This window comes from Coregonus clupeaformis, unplaced genomic scaffold (assembly GCF_020615455.1).
Source record: "Coregonus clupeaformis isolate EN_2021a unplaced genomic scaffold, ASM2061545v1 scaf0107, whole genome shotgun sequence".
Taxonomy (NCBI): Eukaryota; Metazoa; Chordata; class Actinopteri; order Salmoniformes; family Salmonidae; genus Coregonus; species Coregonus clupeaformis.
In genome coordinates, this window is record NW_025533562.1 from 236,058 (window position 1) to 253,491 (window position 17,434).

General features: G+C 44.0%; 1 pseudogene; it reads left to right on the forward strand.

The window, feature by feature from the left end:
* Positions 1-17,434, forward strand: part of LOC121572334 — a 95,766-nt pseudogene that overhangs the window by 68,322 nt on the left and 10,010 nt on the right.

Sequence of the window (17,434 nt, forward strand, 5' to 3'; positions counted from 1 at the left end):
TATTGTACACTATTCTCCCTATTATAATTCTATGTACACTAATCTTCAAACATTACCATGGTTAAAGAACTGAATGTGGCAATTTTCAGAATCAAACCACCGTTTTCTTTCTTTCGTGCATAAAGGCTCTCCAAACTAGGTTTTTATGATTCATAAATACTTCCCTAACCCTAAATAATCTACAAGGTCAGAGTAGTTTTTAATGTACTCAATTGGTGCGGAAACAGAGACGAATATCCATATATTTAGATGGCTTTCTTTCATTGATCCCTAATATTCTTAACCCGTGTCACGATCGAGGTAATGAGTAGACCAAGGCGCAGCGTGATGAACAAACATGACTTTAATTAGTTAAAGCACGAAACAAAACAAGAAACGACTCGTGACGTCCACGGTATCAATGACCGAACACGGAACAAAAACCCACAACCACAAAGGGAAAACATACAGTTTAAATATGGCTCCCAATCAGAGACAACCAGCCAACAGCTGACATTCGTTGCCTCTGATTGGGAGTCACTCAGGCAAACATAGAATACAACAAACTAGAATGAACACCAACATAGAAATACACACATAGAAATGAACACACCCTGGCTCAACATAATGAGTCCCAGAGCCAGGGTGTGACAACCCGTTCTCGCGATTTACAAAACACTTTCCATGACATAGACTAACCAGGTGAATCCAGGTGAACGCCTTGATCCCTTATTGATGTCACTTGTTAAATCCACTTCAGTCAATGTAGATGAAGGGGAGGAGACCGGTTAAAGAAGGATTTTTAAGCCTTGAGACAATTGAGACATGGATCGTGTATGTGTGCCATTCAGCGGGTGAATGGGCAAGACAAAAGATTGAAGTGCCTTTGAACAGGGTATGGTAGTAGGTGCCAGGTGCACCGGTTTGAGTGTGTCAAGAACTTCAACGCTACTAGGTTTTTCACGCTCAACAGTGTCCCATGTGTATCAAGAATGGTCCACCACCCAAAGGACATCCAGCCAACTTGACACAACTGTGGTGCATTCATCAGGGTACAACATTGTGGAACGTTCAGATAAAAATATGGTATGTAGAACAAACATGCCTCTCTGCGTATGCTATCTTAAAATGTGTTTTGACGGGAAAATAGTTTGTGTGCAGTTTTAACTTGATTGGTCATGACATGGCATGCTCTCTCTTTCCCAGGTTCGAGAGCCTGGAGCCCGAGATGAACAACCAGGCGTCACGCGTCGCTGTCGTGAACCAGATCGCCAGGCAGCTGATGCATAACGGACACCCCGGTGAGAAGGACATCAAAGCCCAGCAAGATAAGCTCAACAACAGGCAAGTTGAGCCATTCACAGCCAGACATCACACTATCTCCTATCATACAGATGCCGTAGCTTAATTTGATCATCCTGTTGTTGCAGGAAATGCAAACTTGTAGTGTATTCAAGGTTTAACAAGGCTTCTAGGGGGCCTCCTAAGTGGCGCAGCGGTCTAAGGCACTGCATTTCAGTGCTGAGGCGCCACTACAGCCTAAGGTTCGATCCCAGGCTGTGTCACAGCTGGCCGTGACCGGGAGCCCCATGGGGCGGCGCACAATTGGCCCAGCGTTGTAAGTGGAGGGTTTGGCCAGGGGGATTTCCTTGGCTCATCGTGCTCTAGTGACTCCTTGTGGCGGGCTGGGTGCCTGCAAGTTAACTTTGGTCGTCAGTTGGACAGCGTTTCCTCCGACACATTGGCGGCTGGCTTCCGGGTTAAGCGAGCAGTGTGTCAAGAAGCAGGTCATGTTTCAGAGGACGCATGGCTCTCGACCTTCGCGTCTCCCGAGTCTGTTGGGGTGTTGAGTCAAGCTCGTAACTACCAATTGGATATCACGAAAAAAGGGCTAAAAAAATATAAATAAAAACAACAAGGCTTCTACAGTTTGTAACTTCCACTAAACATTTTCAGACTTGATTTGCCCTAATTAAAAATATATCAACCCCTTTTGCTGTTGCTGTAGGATAATTTTCCTGCTGTAGCAAACTGGCTCAAATTAAGATCCTACATCTGTAGCTGATATGACCCTTAGTGGTGTGCGGGTCAGCTATTTGTTCACTCTCACCCAGCTGCAATTGCTAATAACCCATCCGCAACGGACCGACTATATGTGATAAAGTGAAAATCTGAGTCCCGCACCCGACCCTAACCCACTAATATAGAAAGTGTTGATATGTTTCTACTTATCATTTCCAACATTTTGGTAGGCTATTTGTTAGTCAACATGTCTATAATTAGATACATACAGCTTCTCTTCTGTCATTATTTGTTGTCCTAGAAGACTAAGTAAACCCTTGCTCACCAGAATAATGTAATAAATCAATAGAATGAATGCTTCAATGTAGTTGACATCAGTGAAGTTTTCTCAGTGATTTTCTTTCTCGGTGCAAAGACGTTTAGGGACCGGGGAGCAAATGCAATAAGTATAAGAAAACGGGAAAGATTTTCTGTGCAAAATGTTCAAATGACGTCAGTTTGACAGGTTGTAAGGAAATAAAAAGCTGTGAAAACGACCCAACATGTTTCTGATAAGATTTCAATTTTATGTGGTTGAAATACTATCAGCTTTTATGATGCTGATAAAGATAGCACCTCTACATTCACATTCTCTCAAGATGCTAAAATAAAGAAATCATATCTCTCCACTATTGTTCTCGAGTAAACATTTTGCCTACATTTGGTGTATAATTTGACTGACAGGAATGCTTAATTCTGCAGGAGTTATTAAGGCTATGTGAGAGGTTATAAACCAACAGTTTCCATTTAACCCATCTGAACAGTAGGCTACAGTTCCCTTGACATGCCATAGGCCTATTTGAGGTCTCCGTCTTGTGAATGTCGAATTTGTATAACGACTCACAATCATCACACATAACACTGCTATCATCCTCTTTTGCCAGAAAATTAATGTTTGGAAAGATTAGGGGAAGTGGTCAAAGAGGATGATAGCAGTGTTACGTGAAATGATTTTGAGGCGTTATACAAATTTGACAGCAGCTTTTCTCTTGTTGAATTAAACTCTGACCTTGGCCTTTTTGCCTCCGTGGATCAACGTTAACTTTTTCTGCCCGTTCCCAAAAGCATTTGGCGATTGGCGTGTAGGCTATTTGGCGCGCGTAGAGTTAGACCCTAAGCTTAGGCTTACACTCTAATGCCAGATAGCCTAAAATAATGAAAGAAAAAACTCAATATAGATATAAATTGCACAAGACTTATAAATGTATGAATTTTCTTTTAAATCTCTATTCGCCACACACCTGCCCTTCATCCACACAATATTTCATGACCCTAAACCTGCCCGCCCCACGGATATAACCACTGGGACTGCGGGTTATGAGTCAACCCGCGCATCACTAATGTCCCTGGTATTCACAACATTTACGGTTGAAGATGGCACTTTCAGGTTCTGATTGAATGCCATTCAATATGATTGGCAACTACCTGATGCCAAATGAAGAAACCAAAAGATGATTAGGTCATTATAATGTAGTTAAGCAGTTACTGTCTGACATTTACTTTGCTCATGGTGAGTTTCTAATACCTATTGACTCAAAATGGTGTTATTGTGTGTTGGATATCACTGTATCATTTGAATTGGGAAATGAGCTGGACATTATTGGTTATCATCAAATTAATTTGCCAATGGTTCAGTCAGTTTTAGCCTTGGTCTGGCAACAATAGGGTTATGTTGGGTTTGATTCCCGCATGGGCCACATATATTGAAATATGTGTCACTGTCTGTCAACTGGATACAAGTGTCTGCTAAATGACCATATTTGTATTTATTAATTTGTTCCACAGATGGAGCCAGTTCCGGGATCTGGCGGACCAGAAGAAAGAGTCTCTAATCTCGGCACTGGGCGTGCAGAACTACCACCTGGACTGCAACGAGACCAAGTCGTGGATCCGCGAGAAAACGAAGGTCATCGAGTCCACCCAGGAGCTAGGCAACGACCTGACGGGTGTCATGGCACTGCAGCGTAAACTCACTGGCATGGAGCGTGACCTGGCTGCCATCGAGGACAAGCTGGGCGACCTGCGCAGCGAGGCCGAGCGGCTGGCCGGCGAGCACCCGGACCAGGCCAAGGCCATCACGGGCCGCCTGGCCGAGATCACCGCCGTGTGGGAGGAGATGAAGGCCACGCTGCGTAACCGCGAGGAGTCCCTTGGCGAGGCCAGCAAGCTGCAGCAGTTCCTGCGCGAGCTGGATGACTTCCAGTCGTGGCTGTCGCGCACACAGACAGCCATTGCCTCGGAGGAGACGCCCAACACGCTGGCCGAGGCCGAGAAGCTGCTAGCGCAGCACGAGGGCATCAAGAACGAGATCCGCAACTACGAGGAAGACTACCAGAAGATGCGCGACATGGGCGAGATGGTGACCCAGGGCCAGATGGATGCCCAGTACATGTTCCTGAGGCAGCGGCTACAGGCCCTGGACACGGGCTGGAACGAGCTGCACAAAATGTGGGAGAACCGGCAGAACCTGCTGGCACAGTCCCACGCCTACCAGTTGTTCCTCAGGGACACCAAGCAGGCCGAGGCCTTCCTCAACAACCAGGTATGTTGATTGGTCGATACCCCTTAAACCAGGGTACTTGATTGGTCGTTTCAATTTCCAAAAATCTTAGCCTAGGAATCCAAAGTGAATGGTTCAGTTTCACTATTATTTCATTTCACTGATTCAGTCTCATTAAAAAATATATTTTCAGTAACAGTTTATTTTAAAGTCCTCTTTTAGCTGATATTACCTAATTTTACTAGGCAGGGATGTGGTAACAATGTGTTGTTTTCCGTGCCCACCTAGAATCAACTCCCTCTACCCAGGACATGCTGCTGTGCAAATCAAATGCGCATATTAAAGTACATTTCAGAAAGCGTCCAATGTGCTTTAGATTGAATTCCAGCAGGGTTGGGTTCTATATTCTGTTTCAATTCAGTCAATTCAAGATTTTCAGTTTACTCCCTGACTGATTTGAAATGGAATTGACCCCAACCTGGATATCCAGTCTCAGTCACAGGATTTTCTAATAATCCCACTGACTCTCTCTTTCTATAATCCTACTCTTAGGAGTACATGCTGGCCCATACAGAGATGCCCACTACGCTTGAGGGGGCCGAAGGAGCCATCAAGAAGCAGGAGGACTTCATGACCACCATGGACGCCAACGAAGAGAAGATAAACGGCGTGGTGGAGGCTGGTAGGCGGCTGGCGAGCGACGGCAACATCAACGCTGACCGCATACAGGAGAGAGCGACGTCTATTGATGACAGGTTAGAAGCCTCTTCTACTATATAGTAACAAATGACACTGGTGGACAGGTCGTCATTTTCGCAGTTACTCTGCTGCGCAGATTAGATCTCACAACACCTGTTGGAGTATTTAATGCCCCAGGAAGCACATTAATACGATAAAGCAATCTCCTGGAAATGGGATACCTAGTCAGTTGCACAACTGAATGCATTCAACCAAAATAAATTTTTTATTTTACCCAACCACTCTGAATCAGAGAGGTGCGGGGGGCTGCCTTAATCGACGTTATCGGCGCCCAGGCAGCAGTTGTTGTTGGGGGTTAACTGCCTTGATCAAGGGCAGAGCAGCAGATTTGTCCACCTTGGGGATTCAAACCAGCAACCTTTCGGTTACTGGCCCAACGCGCTTAACCACTAGGCTACCTGCACAGCTTGACTGCGAAAAAAGACTACTCGGAATACCACCAATGGTTAGATATGTGACCACCCACTTATTAGGTTTACAACTACCACAAATGCCAGTACAACACTTGGAATTGATCTATGCATTTACTTGGTAATACATATTGTGATATAAAAAAATCTGTTGGAAAATCTCCAGAAATGGTACAGACCCAGTTGCAACACAACCAGCAAGTGGCTTTTATTACTATTTGCTGTATGGTACACACAACTGGTAGCTTGTTTGTGGTAGTCACAATTAACAAGGGATCTATTATCCATTATCAAATCTGTTTACCCAACATTTGCACAGGCATAAGAAGAACCGCGAGGCTGCTGTGGAGCTACTGATGAGGCTGAAGGATAACCGGGACCTTCAGAAGTTCCTACAGGATTGCCAAGAGGTCTGCTGCCCAACATGTCTTTCTTGGACCCAGATTAAGCCTACTCCTGGATTAAAAAGCACTTTCAACAGAGATTCTCTTTTTTTTGTCCAGGAATATGCTTAATCTGGATGTGGGAAACCGTCCCTAAGAGTCTAACATTGGTATCAGTCCTGATACTATGAAAATAGGAATACTTACTCTTACTGTTTTACATTTAATACATTTTGTGGCAATGTATGCATAGTGACAGACTACTTTCACAGTCTAAGGCAGTCAAATCCAATGACCTACCTACCTTGTGTGTGTGTGCAGCTGTCCCTGTGGATCAACGAGAAGATGCTCACGGCCCAGGACATGTCGTACGACGAGGCCAGGAACCTCCACAGCAAATGGCTCAAGCATCAGGCCTTCATGGCCGAGCTGCAGTCCAACAAGGAGTGGCTGGACAAGATTGAGAAGGTTAGCAAACCAAAATAAGATTCACACTGTCTTGATGATTTTGCATTGTGTACTAAATGAATGAAGTTAATAAGCGCTTCCAATTAAAAGAAATGAACATGCTCAGTTATCTCTTAAGTATTCCTAAGTGGATGTTGTCATTAAAATTACATTATTTTAAGACAATAAAATACATATTTCACTTGGCGAATAAAGGTGATTCTGATTCTTTCCTCGCCAGGATGGGATGCAGCTGGTGTCGGAGAAGCCTGAGACAGAGTCGGTGGTTAAGGAGAAGCTCTCAGCCCTCCAGAAGATGTGGGAAGAGTTGGAGTCCACCACCCAGGCCAAGGCCCAGGGCCTGTTTGACGCCAACAAGGCTGAGCTGTTCACACAGAGCTGTGCCGACCTGGACAAGTGGCTGGGTGGCCTGGAGGGCCAGATTCAATCGGACGACTACGGCAAAGACCTGACCAGCGTCAACATCCTGCTCAAGAAGCAGCAGGTATTCTACATGGTGGAGCATGTGTCGTTGTAACCAAATTTATAAATAATGTTGGCATTAATAAAATAATAATACAAAATTATAATAATAATTATTTAAATAAGTTGGCTTCAATTGGTTTTAAACAAGAAAAAAATAATGGCATCAATTGGTCTCATCTGAAAATCTTGGTTAAGAAGCCATGGATGTTGACTTAGTGGCCTGGGCCCCGCCTGGAACATCATCTAGGGGAAACACTGTTTTCAAAATGTTCTCCTCCCTCTCCCCGGTGGCCCCTAGATATTGGAGAACCAGGTGGAGGTCCGTCAGAGGGAGGTGGTGGAGCTGCAGAGCCAGGCACTGGTCCTCAGCCAGGAAGGGAAGGACACAGAGGAGGTGGACGGCCAGAGACAGATGGTGGAGCACAAGTTCAAAGAGCTACTGGACCCGCTGAGGAAGAGAAAGAACTTCCTGGTGGCCTCCCGCGAGATCCACCAGTTCAACCGGGACGTGGAGGATGAGATTGTGAGTTGATAGTTGATTGAGCTGCCTCCTGGGGGCGTACTGTGTGTGTGTTTGTGTGTGTGTGTTTTGGTTTTCTGATAGTAAAACAAGGAAAATTCGGACAAGTGGGGACATTTCAGTTTTCAGGGGAAATGGAAAGAGAGCCTGTGATGCAACTTCCGGTTTGGGACGTTAACAAGGCGACACTCCATCTTAACTCCTCCTCCAAATTTACTGGATTGGTTGAACAGTTTGTTTCCTTCTCGTCCAGTATGTAGGGGATCTAGTTTCAGGCGTTTCTTTTACGCCTGCTACGTTAGGGTTAGGGTTAGGTTAGGGGTTAGGGAAAATAAGATTTTGAATGGGAATCAATTGTTTAGTCCCCACAAGGATAGTAAAACAAACCTGTGTGTGTGCTTTATTTGTTCTGGTACTTTCATTCAATGCACTTAATAATCTATTTGGCTTGTCCATTTTAGCTTTGGGTCGAAGAGAGGATGCCAATTGCAACCTCCACAGATCATGGTCACAACCTGCAGACCGTTCAACTGCTTATCAAGAAAAACCAGGTATGTGTATTTTTGTCATCGGTTGAACATGTCACTTTACAAGGAAGTCACACTTAGGCCCAAATTAAGCACCATTATATATTTGTGAATACGTTTATGCACCTATTTATAAGCAAAATTAGCGTTGTTAGTGTCAGTGTTAGTCACATCTCGATTGGCGTTCAGCATTTACCCACTTTTTTATCACTACGTCACTGACAAGGTGTCCGGATAGTGCCTGCATAGGTCTGTTATCTTATTCCTACCAAGTCATTTAAACAAATATATTGAATGGTATCATACCTAGCAAAGAGTTTCACTCTCTTACTGAGTTTTAATTGAGATATGGGAAACGACAGATTGGTGTCCTCTCCAGGGAGTGTACACTACAGAAATAGGGCTCCTGCCCTTTGAGCCGTTCAGGCAAGGCTTACTTACTTACTACTTACTTACTTGAAGTGCATCTACTGTATTGTACTCTATTGGTTTTGTGTATCTAGTATTTCAATGTATTGCTGACATTACAAAATGAATTTCCATGGAAATGGGCAATAAAGGTATTGTATGCCCTTCTCAGACCTTGCAGAAGGAAATCCAGGGACACCAGCCCCGGTTTGACGACATTTTTGAGCGGAGCGAGAGCCTGCTGATGGAGGACAGCCTGGCCGTGGAGGCCATCCGCCAGCGCCTGGCCAACCTGCAACAGCTGTGGGGCCTGATGATTGAGGAGACAGAGAAGCGTCACGCCCGACTGGAGGAGGCCCACAACGCCCAGAAGTACTACTTTGATGCCGCCGAGGCTGAGGCCTGGATGAGCGAGCAGGAGTTGTACATGATGTCTGAGGAGAAGGCCAAGGTACTAGGGTGTTGTTATTGACAGTGTTTTGGTGCTGTACAAATAATATTTTTGCCATGGGTGTTCCCCACTGTGAGGAATATTGACTGTGTGTGTGCCTGTGTGCGTGCATGTGTGCGTGCGTGTGCTGTACTGATAATATTGCTTCTAACATGGAATTCCCAAAAGCGCTTAAAACAGGTGTCTTTCCCTCTTAGGATGAGCAGAGCTCCGTAGCCATGCTGAAGAAGCACCAGATAGTGGAGCAGTCGGTGGAGGACTACGCTGAGACAGTCCATCAGCTCTCCAAGACCAGCAGAGGCCTGACAGCTGCAGGACATCCAGAGAGGTCAGTGAGAGAGCCCAGAGTGAAGCCAGAGAAATAGAATGTCACTTAATATGGCCGCCCGTCAAGGAACGTTGACCTGAATAGGAATGTCCGATCCAGTAATAGCATTTCTATGAGTGAAGCATTCATTAAACCGGAGTGTGTACGCATATTTATGTTTCAGCATAACCATAACAGACCTGATTTCACTAACGAAAGCCTTGACTGCAGACCATGACTAGTTTATTAGTTTGATCAGGGGTGTCAGTATTGGGCTGGAACAAGAACATGTTTCTTAGCAAAAAACAACAAAAAAGATGACTCTTGTTAACCCCGTCCACTGATCATTGAACTCTTTGATTTCTGTTTGTGTGGGCAGTGAGAGGATAGGCATGCGTCAGTCTCAGGTGGACAAGCTCTATGCTGGCATGAAGGACCTGTCTGAGGAGAGGCGGGGCAAACTGGACGAGAGGTTCCGCCTGTTCCAGCTCAACCGCGAGGTTGACGACTTGGAGCAGTGGATCGCCGAGCGGGAGGTGGTGGCCGGATCTCATGAGCTGGGACAGGACTACGAGCATGTCACTGTAAGCTACGTCACCTGACTTCAAAACCCCACCCTCTCACTCCTGGTGCTGTCAGGTGGGGAAAACATAGGCCGCATTCCAGACCATCTGCAAAGCAGCCTTGTTGCACAAATTGACCAATAATTGAATGCCACATCATCTACATTGCAGTTGGGCATCATATCTCAATATCCTATTGATACGGTTGACATGTTTAACACTTATCCAGGTGTTGTGAGCTTTGGTGTGTGACTGCTTTGCAAATGGTCTGTAACGCGGCCATAGACTGATTTCAGTACTGTCCATTTGATACCACCATTACCTTTTAGTAGGCAAGACAAGGCAGTACAGTGTATAATTGTGTTAAAGGTCCTCATTCTCCTCCTCTCCATCCATCTATCCATCCACAGATGCTCCAGGAGCGCTTCCGGGAGTTTGCCCGCGACACAGGCAACATCGGCCAGGAGCGTGTGGATGCCGTCAACCGCCTGGCCGACGAGCTGATTAATGCGGGCCACGCAGATGCCGCCACGGTGGCCGAGTGGAAGGACGGCCTCAACGAGGCCTGGGCTGACCTGCTGGAGCTCATCGACACGCGTACACAGATTCTGGCCGCCTCCTACGAGCTACACAAGTTCTACCACGACGCCAAGGAGATCCTGGGCCGCATCCTGGACAAACACAAGAAGCTTCCCGAGGAGGTGGGACGTGACCAGAACACGGTGGAGACACTGCAGCGGATGCACACCACCTTCGAGCACGACATCCAGGCCCTGGGAACACAGGTAGATAATGTACATAGCTAATATATCCCTGTAGCTCACTGCACTGCCGAATACTCCAAAAATGAAATGTCATGTTATTATTAGTAGTGGGCACCAATATTGATAATTCAATATATTGATATTGATAACCTACACTATGTAAAAGAGGACACATGACTGTTCTTGCAGACACAAAACCCTCTCACAGGCTCTCATCTTAGCATACTTAACTGTCTGCTGATGGGTCACCAATTGGCTTCCCATTGGATTCAAACTGGCCCCCAGATGGCAATCCTAACGGGCAATCAGCAAGCCGTTGTCTGAGCTTCACAAAGCCATGGAAATGAACAGAAAATGAAACAATCACACAGTTGCAATGTTATTCATTAAACCGATATGATATCGGTTCATTTTTTAAAACCAATATCAATATAGATTTTCAATATCAGTGCACATCACTAGTAATTATTAACCTGTTAATTACACATAGCCTGTAATTTAATGTAAATACCAGGCAGTGGAAGGTAGCGTAATTGTAGAATAAAACGCATTAAAGCGACTTGTGCTCGGACCTTCAGGTGAGGCAGCTGCAGGAGGATGCTGTCCGCCTCCAGTCGGCCTACGCCGGCGACAAGGCAGACGACATCCAGCGGAGGGAGAGCGAGGTGCTGGAGGCCTGGAATACCCTGCTGGAGGCCTGCGACGGCCGTAGGGTCCACCTCCTGGACACGGGCGACAAATTCCGCTTCTTCAGCATGGTGCGCGACCTCATGCTGTGGATGGAGGACGTCATCCGTCTCATCGAAGCCCAGGAGAATCCAAGGTAAATTAGTCTTGTGCTTTGCTAGGTTGGGTTCAATTCCATTTCAATTCAGTCAATTCAGGAGGTAAACTGAAATGCCTATTCCAATTTGTATACTGATATCCTGATCTGTGTGTGTGTGTGTGTGTGTGTGTGTGTGTGTGTGTGTGTGTGTGTGTGTGTGTGTGTGTGTGTGTGTGTGTGTGTTCTCCTTTCTCTGGACAGGGATGTGTCCTCGGTGGAGTTGTTGATGAACAACCACCAGGGCATCAAGGCTGAGATCGACGCCCGCAACGACAGCTTCACCGCCTGCATCGAGTTGGGCAAGTCTCTGCTAGCCAGAAAGCACTATGCATCAGAGGAGGTAAGTTCCATAGCCAAACCAATGCTATGCTACTGCAGGGCAGCCCATGAGCCATTTGCAGACCACTGCTCTTTCTCAATTTAAATATGTCCTCGTCTCCTTTCTTTCTTTGCACTGGTCTGAATGAACTGACCAGGTGAAAGCCAGCCTAATGATGAGGTTCCACCATATTGTTTTGCCAGTACTTAAATGGTCCCTTTGGGGAAATTAATTTGACAGCCCTATGTTACTGGGTTGTTCTACTAATTTGGTGCCTTTTGAGATGTGTAACTTGGTGAAAATAAACTTTGGATTTCACGTAATTTTAACATTCTGTCATTAAGAGCTTCCACTTAATAAAAAATATGTTTTTACATCTCAAGAGGTTAAATGAAAAAACGACTATAGTAAGTGCCTATTAAGTGCCAAATAAAGTAACAGGGTTGGCGATTTCATCTTAAATCAGCCATAAATCCCCTTGTGACAGGGGAAATGGAAGCTTGTTATATGCAACAGGGAGTTTCACAAAAAAATATTTAACTGGGTTGACGTGTTATGCTCGACCCACTCAGTTTTCCACCACAAAACACCAGAAAATTGCCAAAAAGAGTAGAACCATCTCACCTGCTTTTACACTATGATTTGAGTATTAGATGTTCAATGTTTCTTTTGATTTTGATATTTTTAAGGAATAGTTTCACCATATTAAAACAAGAGTTCAGTTCACATAACAAGGTTGACATTCAAATGAGGGACAGGTTTTTTTTAAAGCTTAAAATGAATCACTAATCATATAAAATCAATAATAATCTTCAGAAATAACTTTGTCAAAGAAACAAATAACTAGGGCTTTACAATGATGGTGAGAACCTGGAGAAATGTTGGGGTGAAGTGGGTTAAAATCTTCCTGGAAGTCACAGAGGGTGCACAGAGGGATGTCAAAATGCTGAATCTTCGCACTTTAGCAAGTCTTTATTCATATTAAAATATTTATTAAAGGGCACTTCAGGCTTTTAAAATTCAATATTGGTGCATCATTTCTACTTAAAATATCAAAGGCACTCATTTCTTGGAATGACCCTACCGCATTGTAGCCTCTTCAGGTTTTAGTGTATTGCATTGTTTGTATGTGATGATACCCAATGTTAAAAGATAATAATGTGTTGCTCTGTCCTCTGTTTAGATCAAAGATAAGTTACTACAGTTGATGGACAAGAGGAAAGACATGATTGACAAGTGGGAGGACCGACGGGAGTGGTTAAGACTGAGTAAGGATTTTCATTCATACTTTCCCATATGCTATTGGATGGAATCTTGTCACTAGTTGGGCATATCCAGTCCCACTGGACAAATGTGATTTGTCATTGTATTGTGACATGCAATTAATTATATGTATTAACCCCTAGATGACTAACAGGGCACTGTTTTAAAGCCACTGAGCAGACATTTTGGTACTCCTCCTCCCTCCATTTAAAAAAGATTTTGGAAGCTATAGAAATCAATTTTTGTATGTCTACATTTATTTTTGACAAGTATATTCTATTACAGACACCTTAATGCATTCATAAAAATTATGTTTAGTAAACTGAACATGAAAATAAAAAATATAATAACAAAATATAAACATATTCCCTAAAAACATTTTTTGGGGAGAGTACTAATGTTACTGTCCCCACAACAAAGAAGTACTTAAATACATGTAATTTTGCCTTAAACATTTTATTGAAATACAGTATCCATTCATTCCTATGGAGGCCGATGGCTTCAAAGCCTCACGTTGGCCATTAAATAGCAATCGCAATCCGGGGTTTATACACGTCATTGCTTATATCAATACTTATTCCCCTCATTAAAATGCAAATCAATTTATAACATTTTTGACATGCGTTTTTCTGGATTATTTTGTCGTTATTCTGTCTCTCACTGTTCAAATAAACCTACCATTAAAATTATAGACTGATAATTTCTTTGTCAGTGGAAAACGCATAAAATCAGCAGGGGATCAAATACTTCGTCCCTCACTGTATATGTTTAGCAAATTCGTAACATATTGTATGTTTTTGACATTCGTGAACATTTTGTACGAATTGCAATTAGTAACATATTGTACGAATTGCACTGTAAACATATCATACACATTTTAATTTGTAACATATCATACAAAATGGATGATGGACATCGACAAATTAATACATACCATATGAAACGTAACATATCATACTAAATGGAGTGTCTCGGATTTACGTACAGAATGATATGAAATGCTCTGAGACCACGTTGGCTCTGCTGATAACTAATGCTTGTGGGCTAAAGTGGACAGTGAGTGTTTCTGTTTGGGGAGGGGGGGGGATGTTAGTCATGAATGCTCAGGTTACCTGTTCCCCCATGCCAGAGGCCATAAGTTAGCTACAACATTGAAAGGAAACAATTTCAGTTGGGCCTTCTCTCTTCCAATTTTCCCTGCTGACTTTCTTCTCTGTCTCTTTCCCCTGTGTCTTTCCTCTCTTTGCTCTGCATGGTCTAGTTTTGGAAGTTCACCAGTTTGGGAGGGATGCAGGGGTGGCAGAGGCGTGGCTGCTGGGACAGGAACCATACCTGTTCGGCCGTGAGTTGGGGCAGAGCGTGGACGAGGTGGAGAAACTGATCAAGAGGCACGAGGCGTTCGAGAAGTCGGCCGCCACTTGGGAGGAGCGCTTCTCAGCGCTGGAGAGGTTGACTACGGTGAGTGTTTTGGCGGGTTGCAATTCTTCTGTCACATGTGTCACGAATGTTTATGGTAAAACGATTCTTACTGATAGACATTAGTCTTACTCATAGACAGTTACATTTTCAGTCCTATTCCAGTGGGTATTTGTAATGTTCATAAGGTTTCAATAAGAAAACATTGTTTAGTGAACAGCAATCTTGTGCTAGTCAATTATTCAAGTTCACGTACTAACATTGACACCTAGTGTTAACTGCATGTTAACTGCATGTCATTATAGTATTTACCCAGTATTTCATGAAAGATTATGTTGTAATAATATAATCTGGTGCGTTCAAATTATTCAACATAATTGGTAATAATTGGTACAAAGTTTTGCATGTTCCAATGAATTCCAAAGAAACTACAATGTAATCATTAGGTAATTAAATTAGCTACCATTTTTCACGTCTTTATGTCCCAGGTAAATAGCCAACGTTAAAATTGAAGTGTGACCCATCACTCTTTGAAGGTGGTATTGCCAGATTAATTTACTCAGATAAAGGTGGTAAAATGAGACTGAGGTTCCGTTGTGTCTTGTTCTTCCAGTTGGAGTTATTGGAAGTGAGAAGACAGCAAGAGGAAGAAGAGAGAATGCGAAAACCCCTTCGCCGGAGCCTTTACCGGCGGCAGGACTCACCACTGCAGAGGTAAGTGTAGTGGTGTTGGTAAAGAAACAGACCAGGGTGTGTTTCCCAAAGCCATCGTAGCTAATGGTAGTATGTTACTTATCTCAAAGACCCAGATAACAAAGTGCTTCCTTTTACGTATTTCAGTGTTTCCCAAACTCTGTCCTGGGGACCCCAAGGGGTGCATGTTTTGGTTTTTGCCCTAGGATGTAGCTCAGTTGGTAGAGCATGGCGTTTGCAACGCCAGGGTTGTGGGTTCGATTCCCACGGGGGGCCAGTATGGATTTTTTTTTTTACAAAAATAATAACTGTAAGTCGCTCTGGATAAGAGCGTCTGCTAAATGACTAAAATGTAAATGTAAATGTACTACACAGTTGATTTAAATAATCAACTCATCATTAAGCTTAGATTAGTTGAATCAGCTGTGTAGTGCTAGGGCAAAAAACCAACATGTGCACCCTTTGGGTCCCCAGGACCGAGCTTGGGAAACACTGACATATTTTGTTTAGAAGATTGACTGTCAAACAGTTGTGACACTTTCAAGTAAATCAAGTTAGCTACGAAAATCACCACAGGCAAGTTGTTAGGTAGCTCATGCATACTTACTCAACTTCGCTGATTCGCTTCCTGATGATCCCTTTCTACTGTATATTCTCCACAGTGGAGTAGAGAACAGACTGCAGAACGGACTGCCCTCGGACCAGGATTCCCCACAGGTAAGTTACTGCTCCAAAGCTTACCACCAAAAATATGCCAGCTTTTAGGACCAATTTTTTTATTTTATTTTTATTTCACCTTTATTTAACCAGGTAAGCCAGTTGAGAACAAGTTCTCATTTACAACTGCGACCTGGCCAAGATAAAGCAAAGCAGTGCGATAAAAACAACAACACAGAGTTACATATGGGGTAAACAAAACATAAAGTCAAAAATACAACAGAAAATATATATACAGTGTGTGCGAATGTAGTAAGTTAGGGAGGTAAGGTAATAAATAGGCCATAGTGCAAAATAGTTACAATTTCGTATAATACTGGAATGATAGATGTGCAAAAGATGATGTGCAAATAGAGATACTGGGGTGCAAATTAGCAAAATAAATAACAATATGGGGATGAGGTAGTTGGGTGGGCTAATTTCAGAAAGGCTGTGTACAGGTGCAGTGATCGGTAAGCTGCTCTGACAACTGACGCTTAAAGTTAGTGATGGAGATAAGAGTCTCCAGCTTCAGAGATTTTTGCAGTTCGTTCCAGTCATTGGCAGCAGAGAACTGGAAGGAATGGCGGCCAAAGGAGGTGTTGGCTTTGGGGATGACCAATGAGATATACCTGCTGGAGCGCAGACTACGGGTGGGTGTTGCTATGGTGACCAGTGAGCTAAGATAAGATGGGGATTTGCCTAGCAGTGATTTATAGATGACCTGGAGCCAGTGGGTTTGGCGACGAATATGTAGTGAGGGCCAGCCAACAAGAGCGTACAGGTCACAATGGTGGGTAGTATATGGGGCTTTGGTGACAAAACGGATGGCACTGTGATAGACTACATCCAATTTGCTGAGTAGGGTGTTGGAGGCTATTTTGTAAATTACATCGCCGAAGTCAAGGATCAGTAGGATAGTCAGTTTTACGAGGGCATGTTTGGCAGCATGAGTGAAGGAGGCTTTGTTGCGAAATAGGAAGCCGATTCTAGATCTAACTTTTGATTGGAGATACTTAATGTGAGTCTGGAAGGAGAGTTTACAGTCTAACCAGACACCTAGGTATTTGTAGTTGTCCACATACTCTAGGTCAGACCCGCCGAGAGTAGTGATTCTAGTCGGGTGGGCGGGTGCAAGCAGCGTTCGGTTGAAGAGCATGCATTTAGTTTTACTAGTGTTTAAGAGCAGTTGGAGGCTACGGAAGGAGTGTTGTATGGCATTGAAGCTCGTTTGGAGGTTTGTTAACACAGTGTCCAATGAAGGGCCAGATGTATACAAAATGGTGTCGTCCGCATAGAGGTGGATCCGAGCGTCACCAGCAGCAAGAGCGACATCATTGATATACACAGAGAATAGAATCGGCCCGAGAATTGAACCCTGTGGCACGCCCATAGAGACGGCCAGAGGTCCAGACAACAGGCCCTCCGATTTGACACATTGAACTCTATCTGAGAAGTAGTTGGTGAACCAGGCGAGGCAGTCATTAGAGAAACCAAGGCTATTTAGTCTGCCAATAAGAATGCGGTGGTTGACAGAGTCGAAAGCCTTGGCCAGGTCGATGAAGACGGCTGTGCAGTACTGTCTTTTATCGATCGCGTTTATAATATTGTTTAGGACCTTGAGCGTGGCTGAGGTGCACCCATGACCGGATTGCA